At 45.1% G+C, this 11,487-nt stretch overlaps 1 non-coding gene across 1 annotated transcript; it reads right to left on the reverse strand.

Annotated features, from left to right (window-relative positions):
* Positions 1 to 9,063: 9,063 nt before the first annotated feature.
* On the reverse strand, positions 9,064 to 9,197 carry LOC125996862 (small nucleolar RNA SNORA1). Its single transcript, XR_007491525.1, has one exon. It is a non-coding gene; the product is annotated as a small nucleolar RNA SNORA1 (small nucleolar RNA).
* Positions 9,198 to 11,487: the final 2,290 nt, after the last annotated feature.

An 11,487-nucleotide genomic window follows, 5' to 3' on the forward strand; every position in this document is an offset into this window, starting at 1 on the left:
TCTGTTCAACTACTCTATATTTCACTGATTGGGTCAAAATGATAAAAGTAAGTCTGTCTAGGTTTCATGGAAATAGCCAGGACTGGCACAGGACAGATTTATTGGAAGATTTTCCACTTTGACCTATTCCTGGGGGACAGAGAAAAACCTGCATTTCTTTCTAGAGGAACAAAAAAACTGAACAAAGTGGCTGGTTAGAAGCAGCTAGAAGAGAATCTAATGAGAGTCCAGAGCCATAGCATAGTGGGTAGGGCATTTGCCTTACAAGCAGCTTACCTGGGTTCAATCTCCGGCATCTCATATGGTCTCCCGAGCCAGGTGTGATTTCTGAGTGCTGGGCAAGGAGTAATTCCTAAGGGCTAATGGGCATGACCACTCCCAAAAAAAAAACCAGAATCTAATGAGTTTTTTTGTTTTGTTTTGTTTTGTTTTTGGTATTTGGGCCTTGCCCGGTGATGCTCAGGGATTACTCCTGGCTATGCGCTCAGGAATCGCTCCTGGCTTGGGGGACCATTTGGGACACCGGGGGATCAGACTGCGGTCCTTCCTAGGCTAGCGCGGGCAAGGCAGATGCCTTTCCCCTTGCGTTACTACTCCGGCTCCTGAATCTAGTGAGATTTTAAAGAAGCTGAAATTGGAGTTTGTCTCAGAAAAAAAATGCTAAAATTTCTGTACTATTTCAACATGCTTTTTTGTACTTGATAACTACATTCTGGATTTTACCTTACAACACAATCATATCCCAGCTCACATGTATTTGCATTTGCTCTAGGGGATAAGGAGATTACCTTGCATATGGCCAATCTGGGTTCGATCTGCTACATCCTTCACTGTCCCCCGAGCCCTGCCAGGAGTGATCCCTGAGCACAGCAGGAATAAGTCCTGAGCATCACTGAGTGTGCTTACTCCTTGCTCTACACTCAGAAATCATTACAAATTGGCATCCGTGGGTGGGCACGAGGCCTCACCCGGCAGCTGGGCACCCCGGACCCCTTTGAGCCGAGGGCACCTGCAGCATGCAGCCCTGCAGACCTGGCAGCCTTGGGCCCTTGCAAGCTGAGCAGCAGGTAGACTTGCAGCTTACTTCAATAGCCTGCAGAAGCATGGCAACTTTGTAGATAACCATAGTAATCCACCTGTGGAAAACTGAGGTAATAAATCTGCAATGAGCAGTATCTAAAGTTAGTACAGAGGTTAAGATGTTTGCCCTGCATGCAGCTAACTACATATGGTTCCTTAGGTACCACCAGAGTGATCTCTGAGCATGAGTTTATTTTGATTACCTTTTAACTTTATGTATCCTGCTGTTATATTTAGAACTAAGCCAAATAACATGAAGATGATTTCTCATGTACTCTTCTAGAAATCTTGTAACTTGTGTTTAGGTCTCATAGATAGATATGTTTTGGGTTCACACATGGTGCTGATTAGGTATCACTTTTGGTGGGACCATATGTGGGACTGGTGATCAAACCAGGTCAACTGTTGAGAGACCTTTTGTATAAAAATGATTTCCCATCCTGCAGTTCATGATCTTTTTCTATGTTATCTTCCCATGGCTTTATTGCTTTATAGTTAGATCTAAACTCCACCTGGAATGAACTTTTGTTCTTTGTATGGTGAATGGAAAAATCAAAATAAAATTTTTTCTTAAGGCTACCTGACTAAACTAGAACCATTTATCAAAAAGAATGAGATTTCATCACTCTCTTTGATTCTCTCTCTCTCTCTCTGCAAATCACATACTCATTTTGTATGTATGTTGTAAAATTACTCTTGGGAGTCAAAATGATAGCACAGTGGTAGGTAGGGCATTTGCCTTGCATGCAGATGACTTGGCAGGATCCAGGTTCAATCCCCTGCAATCCAGATGGTCCCTTGAATCTTCCAGGAGCAATTTCTGAGCACAGAGTCAGGAGTAACTCCTGAGTATGGCCAATGTGCCCCCCACCCCCAAAAAAAAAAGAGGAAAAAGAAAAAAAGAAAAATTACTCTTGGAAGTGGGAATACTTTTTTGGTAACATTGTACCTTGGTTATTATAAGTGCTCAGGAGTAGATACAAATTAAGTTGAAGTTAATCTGTGAAACAATGGAGTCATAGCTCCTAAAAAGATCAGAAAGCAGGGATTGGAGCTATAATACAGAAGGTAGGGCATTTGCCTTGCACACTGTGACCCTATTTTGATCCCTGGCTCCCTGGCATCCCATATGGGTCCCCAAGCCCAGTGCGATTTCTGAGCACATTCGGCAGGAGTCACCCCTGAGATTCACCAGGTGTGGTGCAGAAAAGACAGCTGGGGGCCAGGACATCAGAAGAGGCAAAAGGACACACATACAAGGACTTTTGGAAACTAAGTAGGAAGCAACAGAAAATGGAAAAGGCAACTCTAGTCTTGGGAAGGATCCATCTGAAGATGGATGAGGTCTAAAGCCCAAATTCATCCTCATTAATATTATTTTTTGTGAGGGGTTTATACTCAGCAGTGCTTGGCAGGGTTAGCGTGATACTCTGGGCTTAGTGCTTAAAGGCTCTGATTCCAGTGATGCTCAGGAAATCATCTTGTTCCAGGAATTCCTTTTTTGTTTGTTTATTTATTTATTTATTTATTTATTTATTTATTTTTATTTTATTACTGCTGTGCTATCGCTCTGACCCTAGAATTCTTTGTTTTTATTTTTTGTGGGGCCTCAGTGGCAACCCCTGGTTCTGCACTCAGGGATCACTTGTGGTGGTACTCAGGGGACCGTTGGGTATACTGGAGATTGAATTTGTGCTGGCCATGTGCAAGGCAAGTACCATATCACCTTGCTCTCTCCAGCCCCTGTGTTGGGGATTAAACTTGGTACTCTGGCGTGTAAAGCACACACATAACACTCCAAGCCATGCAGCTGCCTGCCTGCACATTTAACTGCAATCAAAATGCCAGAGAGCACAAAGAACTCGAAGATGCTCTCTCAATAAACTAGAGGTCTTCTCAGGCTGAAAGTTGCAGAAGGCAGTAAGGACAGCTCTGCCCTAGGGAAGCTGGGCCAGGTTTGGAGAAAGTCATTGCTGAGTACTCTCTGCACTTTCTCTGATGTTCCATCCCAGAATAATTAACGAGAAAGGGTGCCTTTCATAGACATCTTAATTCCAGAAGCTCACTGAGGTGGAAAACAGAAAAAAGACCTTGGCCAGGGAGCGTCTGCTGCTGGCTAGAGATGTTTCAGGGAAAATAAAGCAGTTTTCAAGAAGAAACTTGAAGGAAATGGCAGTAAGGAGAGAGAAGGGTCTGAGTTGAGAACAACTGAGCTTGGAGCTTTGATTGCAGGCACATAATTGACAGTTCTGGGGCAGGAGTGATAGCACTGCAGGTAGGGCATTTGCCTTGTACTTGGCTGACCCAAGTTCTATTCCCAGCATCCTATATTGTCCCCCAAGTCAAGTAATTACTGAGCACAGAGTCAGGAGTAGCTCCTAAGAGCTATTGGCAGTGTCCTCAAAACAAAACAAAACAAAACAAAACTAACCAACTAACAACAAGCAAGCAAACAAACAAACAAGCAAAACCCTATATTCAACAGTTCTACTTCACTTGATTAAAAAGAACCTTTTCCATGCATTGCAGATGGCTGTCAGCCTTACTGGTCACTGGGAGGGCATGTATGTGACCAGCGATGAGCTTTTAGTGGTCCTACTGAAAACATCCCCAGGCTTAAAAGAAATAACATTTGATTTAAGATACTGGGATGGACTTAGCCTTATGTCAAAGAAATGGCAGTTGAGCCAGAATTGCTCAAGAGGTCATTTCAGTGGCTCAAACTTGAAATTGATGGTACAATGATGGAATTTGATCCTGCAATGCTGGAAATCGTGGGTAAGGGGTGCAACACAATTTCTGTGCATCTGCCACTGGGATCTACCCATGTGATTGCTTTCTAAATGCTTTGAGTGCTGATGATCAAACCCAGAACCTTACAGAGGTGAGGCAACATTCTGTCATTGGGTTACTGCCCTGGTTTCAGCACATGCTTTTTTTTTTTATGGGTTACAAATATAACCCTTAGGGTCTGGAGAAGATAGCACAGCAAAAGGGCATTTGCCTTGCATGTGAATGATCCAGGACAAATCTGAGTTTTATCCCTGGCATCCCATATGGTCCCCCAAACCTGCCAGGAGCGACCAGGAGTAACCCTGAGCATCACCTGGTGTGGTCCAAAAACCAATCAATTAATAGTTAAAACAAAAAAAAATATAAACCTTAACAAACTTCTCTAATACTTGCAAAACTGGGTTATGTGGATAGTAAGACAAAATAACAAACAAGGCAATCTGGGAGGCACAGCTCAGGGAGTGAGGATCTTGCCTCCTGATGTTTGTGCAAGGATGTTTGTAACCCAGCAGCACTAGTTGTTTCCTGAACACAGGTAGAAGTCACTCCTGAATACAGAGCTGAGAGTAACTCCTGGACAGCACTAGGTATGATCCCTCAAACAAGACAAAATAAAACCAGAACTGTTGGGAGGGGCTGGAGTTGTCTTGCGTGCGATCAACCTGGATTCAACATTGCACCCCACATGTTCCCTGAGACCATTAAGATTAATTTCTGAATGTAGCAATCAGGAATGACCCCTGAACATTGCTGGGTATGCCCGCCAAACAAAACAATAAGCACACAGTTAGATTAAGTTAGGTTAGATTGAAGAGGGTTAGTTAAGGGAATATCTTGTATTCAGCCTCAGAAGAAATTATTCCTCAAGTGAGACCCCAAATCCAAAACAAAGCCAAGAAATCAAAGTGCTTTAAAATTGTTGTCTTCATTCTGGGTGCCATGATAATTCCAAATAGAGTTCTCTGGTCTCATAAAAATTTCTTAGCTATGGGGATCAGAGCAATAGCACAGTGGGGAGGACATTTGCTTTATATGTGGCATACCCGGGTTCGGTCCCCGGAATCCCATATGCTCCCCTGAGCAGTGCCAGCAGTGATTCCTGAATGCAGAGCCAGGAGAAACAGCGATGGAAGGTACTTGGGCGGCACGTGAATGTTGAGGCTCCTCCTTTGACAGCCCAATAGGCTTACAGTGAGAAAAGTCTGAGGATGATGATGCCCCCGGATTGAAAGGCTCAGAGAGGCGGCGGAGCCGAGATCCGTGGGGTTCGAGTGTCCTCTGCTGGATATAGCGGGTAGTAACCGTGATCTGCGTCCTGCTCCGCCTTCCTTAGCCTTCGCTTTGCCCAGAGTGGCCTCCAGCAGCCTCTAGTGGACAAGCCGTGCAAACCTCGTCTTTAATCAAGACGAGCAATGCTTAGAACAGATTCTATTCCAATTGCAGACGGTCCATGCAGAGATGTTCATTGGGCAGAGATATCTCTTAGAAGACCATTCGATTTGGAGGTGTACAGCCTGCAGTAGGGATTTTCTCATGTTGTGTTCTTGGGTTTTATTCTGAACAGCCATACAAGCCTGCAGTTTAGTGAAGAGATTCTGAATCCCGAAATGGAATTAAATCACAGATTTTTGTTTGTTATTTTTTGGACACATCCAGCGGCATTCAGGAATTACTCCTCCTTGCTTCGTGTTCCGAAATCACTCCTGGCAGGCTCTTGGGACCATATGAGATGCCTGGGATTGAACCTAGATTTAGCCGTGTGCAAGGCAAATGCCCTTACTCGCTGTGCTATTGCTCGGGACCCATAAATCACAGATTTATTTATTTGGTTTTGGACAACAACTGGCTGCCCTCAGGAGTTACTCCTGATTCTGTGCTCAGAAATCGCTCCTGGCAGACTTGGGGGACCATATGGGATACCGGGGATTGAACCACTCATGCAGTTGGCCGCATGTAAGACTACTACTGCTGTGCTATTGCTCAGGCCCTAACTCACAGGTTTAAATCACAAATGTTTTTAATTTATCAAAAATTTATTTTTGTCCTGGGAAGATTATGTAATTTTTGGTGACCCCCATTCTGTTGACTTAGATGTTAGAACAGCTTTGTGGAAAGTAAACAAAGGAAAAATGTCTTCCTTCCTTCCTTCCTTCCTTCCTTCCTTCCTTCCTTCCTTCCTTCCTTCCTTCCTTCCTTCCTTCCTTCCTTCCTTCCTTCCTTCCTTCCTTCCTTCCTTCCTTCCTTCCTTCCTTCCTTCCTTCCTTCCTTCTTTTTTTTTTCTTCCGGCCACACCCATTTGATGCGGAGGGATTACTCCTGGCTATGCGCTCAGAAGACACTCCTGGCTTGGGGAACCATATGGGACGCCGGGGGATCGAACCGTGGTCCGTCCTAGGCTATTGCTGGCAAGGCAGAAACCTTACCTCTAGCGCTACCGCACCAGCCCCTTCCTTCCTTCCTTCCTTCCTTCCTTCCTTCCTTCCTTCCTTCCTTCCTTCCTTCCTTCCTTCCTTCCTTCCTTCCTTCCTTCCTTCCTTCCTTCCTTCCTTCCTTCCTTCCTTCTTTCTTTCTTTCTTTCTTTCTTTCTTTCTTTCTTTCTTTCTTTCTTTCTTTCTTTCTTTCTTTCTTTCTTTCTTTCTTTCTTTTTCTTTCTTTCTTTCTCCTCTTTTCCTTCCTTTCTTTCTCTTTCTTTCTTTCTCTCCCAAAATATATGCTTGCTATCTTTTTATTAATGAAGTAAAATAATTTTATTGAGAGAGATACTAATTATCAGGAGGATGTAGGATGAGAAAGAGAAAAAAGGAGGGAGAAGGGAAGAGAGAGAGAGAGAGAGAGAGAGAGAGAGAAGGAAGCCCAACCCCCCCCCAAATATAAATAAAAGAGAAAGTCTGGAAGGTGGCCTACCTCAGAACAGAGTGTGTCATAATGTTTTTTATGCTTTCTCTTTAAAGATAACCATTTAAAAAAAGATAGTATAGTAATAGTATCCAGAGACAATAGAAACAAGGGCCAGGAGAACTTGCTCCATGGTAGGAGGCTTACCACAAAGAGCAAGAGAGTGCAGACAGGGCAGAGAAGGGACCACTGTGACAATGAGAGTTGGAAATGAGCACTCTAGACAAGAACTGAGTACTTGGGGCCGGAGTGATAGCACAGTGATAGGGCATTTGCCTTGCATGTGGCTGATCCAGGACGGACCTCGGTTTGATCCCATATGGTCCTCCAAGCCAGGAGCGATATCTGAGCGCATAGCCAGGAGTAACCCCTGAGTGTCATTGGGTGTGGCCCAAAAAGGAAAAAAAAATCAAAAACAAACCAAAAAAACACCAACAACCTGAGTGCTGAAAGGAGATAGTGATATGTATATAAAGTGATATGCATATGCATGGTACTCTGTCAGTAACAATATTGTAAACCACAGTGTTTAAAAAAAAAGCAAGTGAGAGAGAGAAAGAAAAGGGAGAGAGAGAGAACAAGTGTGTGTGTATGAGAGAGAGAGAGGAGAGAGAGAGAAGAGAGGGGACAGAGAGAGAAGAGAGAGAGGAGAGAGAGGAGAGAGAGGGGAGAGAGAGGGGAGAGAGAGGGGAGAGAGAGAGGAGAGAGAGGGGAGAGAGAGAGGGGAGAGAGAGGGGAGAGAGAGGGGAGAGAGAGAGGAGAGAGAGGAGAGAGAGGGGAGAGAGAAGGGAGAGAGAGGGGAGAGAGAGAGGGGAGAGAGGGGAGAGAGAGATGCTATAGAGGCAGGCAGGGGTGAAGGAGAGAAGGAAACTGGGGACATTGGTGGCAGGAAATGTGTACTGGTGAAGGATGTTGGACATTGGATGACTGCAACGCAGTCATGAACAACTTTATAACTGTATCTCATGGTGATTCAATTAAAATTTCACATCAAAATGATAACTATTTTGAGCTGGAGTAGGAAGGGCACTTTTCCTTGCATGTGGCTGATTCAGGTTTGATCTCTGGCACCCATATAGTTTTCTGAGTCCTGGCATGAGTGATCTCTGAGCACAGAGCAAGAGGTAAGCCCTGAGTACTGCTGGGTATGGCCCCCAAGCCAATCAATAAATAAAGATAACTGTTTTAAGTTAATTTAGTTCAATTTTTGTTTTGTTCAGTTTTTGTTTTGTTTTGTTTTTGGGCCACACTTGGTGATACGCAGAGTTTACTTCTGGCTATGTGCTAAGAAGTTGCTCCTTGCTTGGGGGACCATATGGGATGCCAGGGATCAAACCGCAGTCTGTCCTAGGTTAGCATGTGCAAGACAAACACCCTACCACTTGCACCACCACTCTGGCCCCTCATTTAGTTTTTTATTCTTTCAGCTATCTTCTCAGTGTTACTAACAGACTATATTCATTGTGTATAAGTATGTTCAAATTAAGGAAATTTCTCTGAAGACTGAAGAGATAGTTTAGAGTTAAAACACTTGACTTGCGTCCAGGTGACCCTGAGTTGATCCTCAGCACCACATATGGTCCCATGAGCACCAAATATAAAAATATAGGTTTCTCCAGATACTTCTGGAAAACTGCAGAAAATTTGAGGCTGTTTTTGCATCTTTTTTTTTTTTTTTTTTGGTTTTTGGGCCACACCCGGCGGTGCTCAGGGGTTACTCCTATCTGTCTGCTCAGAAATAGCTCCTGGCAGGCACGGGGGACCATATGGGACACCGGGATTCGAACCAACCACCTTTGGTCCTGGATAGGCTGCTTGCAAGCCAAACGCCGCTGTGCTATTTCTCCGGGCCCAGCATCCTTTTATAGAAAGTTGGCTGGAATGGAGTGACTGGATAGGTCATTGACATTTCGTCCTTCGGGTTTCTCACTCGGGGTTCTTCTCCTAGGCGCTGCTATTCTTTCTACTCTTTAGTCCTGAGTAGGAGGACAAGTGACTGTTGGTTACTGTCACATTCTCACTCTTTTTTTCTTTTTTGTTGGGCCACGCCCACAATGCTCAGGGATCTCTCCCTGTGGGCTTGGGGGACCATATGGATTGCTGGGGATTAAACCCCTGTGCAAACACCTGGCCCTGTGTAGCTTTCTCCCATCCTTTTATTGTCTCTTTCCCTCCCTTATAGCAATGAACCAACCTTTTCTTCATTGCATGGAGGCTGACATACCTAGTATAATTTTCATTCTTCTATCTTCTTCCATTTTCAGGCCTGTTATGCCATTCTTTTTTTTTTTTTTTTCATGTCACAGGTCCCATTGTCACCACAGCAACACGCCTACTGTGATGGAAGCATGACCTGTGGGTCAATGTGGCCACATTCACTTGTCTGGGCGGCAGTAGCAGCCGGGCCCACACCTACTGAGAATGAGGCATGTTATGCCATTCTTATCGGCCATCTGCCCTGATAGGCTTTGGCACTTTGTAAAATGATTTCATGTGCTGTATCCCCACGTGCAGTTTCTCTAGCCCCAGGTGAACAAGTGTGAATCAGGGTCGCACATGAAATAATCAAACCAGGATGAGGGTAAAACACATGTAGTCTGGCAGTCTTCTACCTCATATGGAGAGTGCGTGGCCTACCAGAACTGCCATTTTTATTGAGTACAAGGACCACCCCTGGGTGGGGCAGTAGGGATGGTGTAGGACAAATAGCTCAGTCTATCCTGAGCCAGTCCCACCCAAGTTTACAAGTAAGACAATCTCTATTTTGGGATAAATCCAAGTTGTAAACAAACATACAAAGGAACCAGGAAAGATCTTTGTTTTAGGTAAAATAAGGTGTAACCTAACAGCATTTGTGATCGTTGATTGGTCTCTTTGCTTGCTTCTTAACAGTCTGTATCACAGAGAGCAGGGGGTCAAAAGCCCACCACCAGCCTTCATTTTGATGGATGTGCCATGGAAGTAGAAATGAGAGTGGAAATGAATGGATGAAGTTTCACCCAGGAGGGGACCAAGAACTTGCTTCACAAAAGGTTCCTTTGTCCATCACAACCTCCATAATGTTGTGCGTTGGAAGCACAAGCAGGAGAATGTCTGGCCCGTGGAAGGTGTTTTGGAGAAGCCGCTGCTGCCCCACTCATCAACATGCCCACCAAGGATGTGGGTGGGTCTGTTTAGACCCTGGCGTCTAATGCTCCAACGACCGGCCTGGGAGTGGTTTTGGTGATGGCACCAGTGCCTGGAGGTCTCAGGAGTCCAGCTGGGAGTGTTGCAGGAGCTGCCGGGCCTGTACAAAAGAGCCAGATGGCACAGCCCTGTGCAAGGCCTGCTGGAGAGGATGAGCTGGGAGGCGGCGGGAGAAGGGGACCCGAATCCTTGCTCACAGATCTGCTGGGGAACTTGGGGGCATGAGAGACCCCAACAGTGTTTCGGGCTTCAACAAGGACTCCGTCACTGATCTTCTGCCAGGACCTAGCACATCCGTTGTTGTGCTGGTGGAGGGTGACTCACAAAGGCAGTTTTCCGGGAAGCTGACCGTCTGGTCCCCCAGCACCCCAAACCCACACAGGCATGAAGCTTGGCTTTGGGGGGAAGCCGAGCGGGAGAATCCTTACCCTACAGTGCATGGTAACGTTAGGTTCACAGGGCACTTGGAACCCACCTAACCCAGAAGACACCCAAGATGGCACAACCGTTGGTTGACCCCTGATCTCAGGGCTCAGAGAAGTCTCTGAGCCCTGCTGGGTGTGCCCCCCCCCCAAAGATGCACTCTGTTTTTCAGTGCTAAGTGTCTGGAAGGTACTTGGTGAATATAGAGAAGAATGAAATAAGGTGTAAACCGTGAAGTGAGAAACTAAATGGTAACTATGTGATCCTCTAAAATCAGAATTTGGGCTGGACATCCTTAGTTCTGATTGAAAAAATAATTTGGGTATTTTTTGTGGGCATACAGATCATTGCTTCAAAGATTTAACAATATATTTTTATTTTGTTTTTATAGCCCGACAGCGCTCAGGGACTACTCCTGGCTCTATGCTCAGAAATCACCCCTGGCAGGTTCGGGGACCATAGGGATGCTGGGATTGGAACCTCGGTCCTTCTGCATGCAAGACAAACACCATACTACTACTGTGCTATCTCTCTGGCCCCTTAACAATCTTTGAAGGATGCTGGACAGAAAAATATCTTGAGGGGGCCGGAACGATAGCATAACAGAATGTTTGCCTTGCATATAAACAACCCGGGTTCTATACCTGGCATCCCATATGGTCCCCCGAACTTGCCAGGAGTGATTTCTGAGTGCAGAACTAGGAATAACCCCTGAGAGCCACCGGGTGTGGCCCCAAAACAAAATCTTGAGGATTTAGAGAGATAGTTCATGGACCAAACATAACCTTTGCCAAAGGAGGCCTGGGTTCAGTCTTGGGTACACCATGGTCTCCTGACATGTCTCCTACTACTGGCAGTGACCCCCTGGTCAGGAATAACCCCTGAGCACTACTGATTTTGGCCCCAAAATGAGCAAGCAAAGAAATCTTGAATTTTATATGACATACAGCATTATTTTCAAAGTTTATTTTCTTTTTTGTGGTTCAAGTATATTGGCAATCTCCCTTCCCCTCTACCTTTCCTTCCATTGACTACCTCTTTCCTCTCCTCGCTACCCTTCTTTCTCACTTTCTTTCTTCCTCTCCATTTTTCTTTAGCTTTTGCTAATTA

Source organism: Suncus etruscus, chromosome 18 (genome assembly GCF_024139225.1).
Source record: "Suncus etruscus isolate mSunEtr1 chromosome 18, mSunEtr1.pri.cur, whole genome shotgun sequence".
In the NCBI taxonomy this organism is placed as follows: Eukaryota; Metazoa; Chordata; class Mammalia; order Eulipotyphla; family Soricidae; genus Suncus; species Suncus etruscus.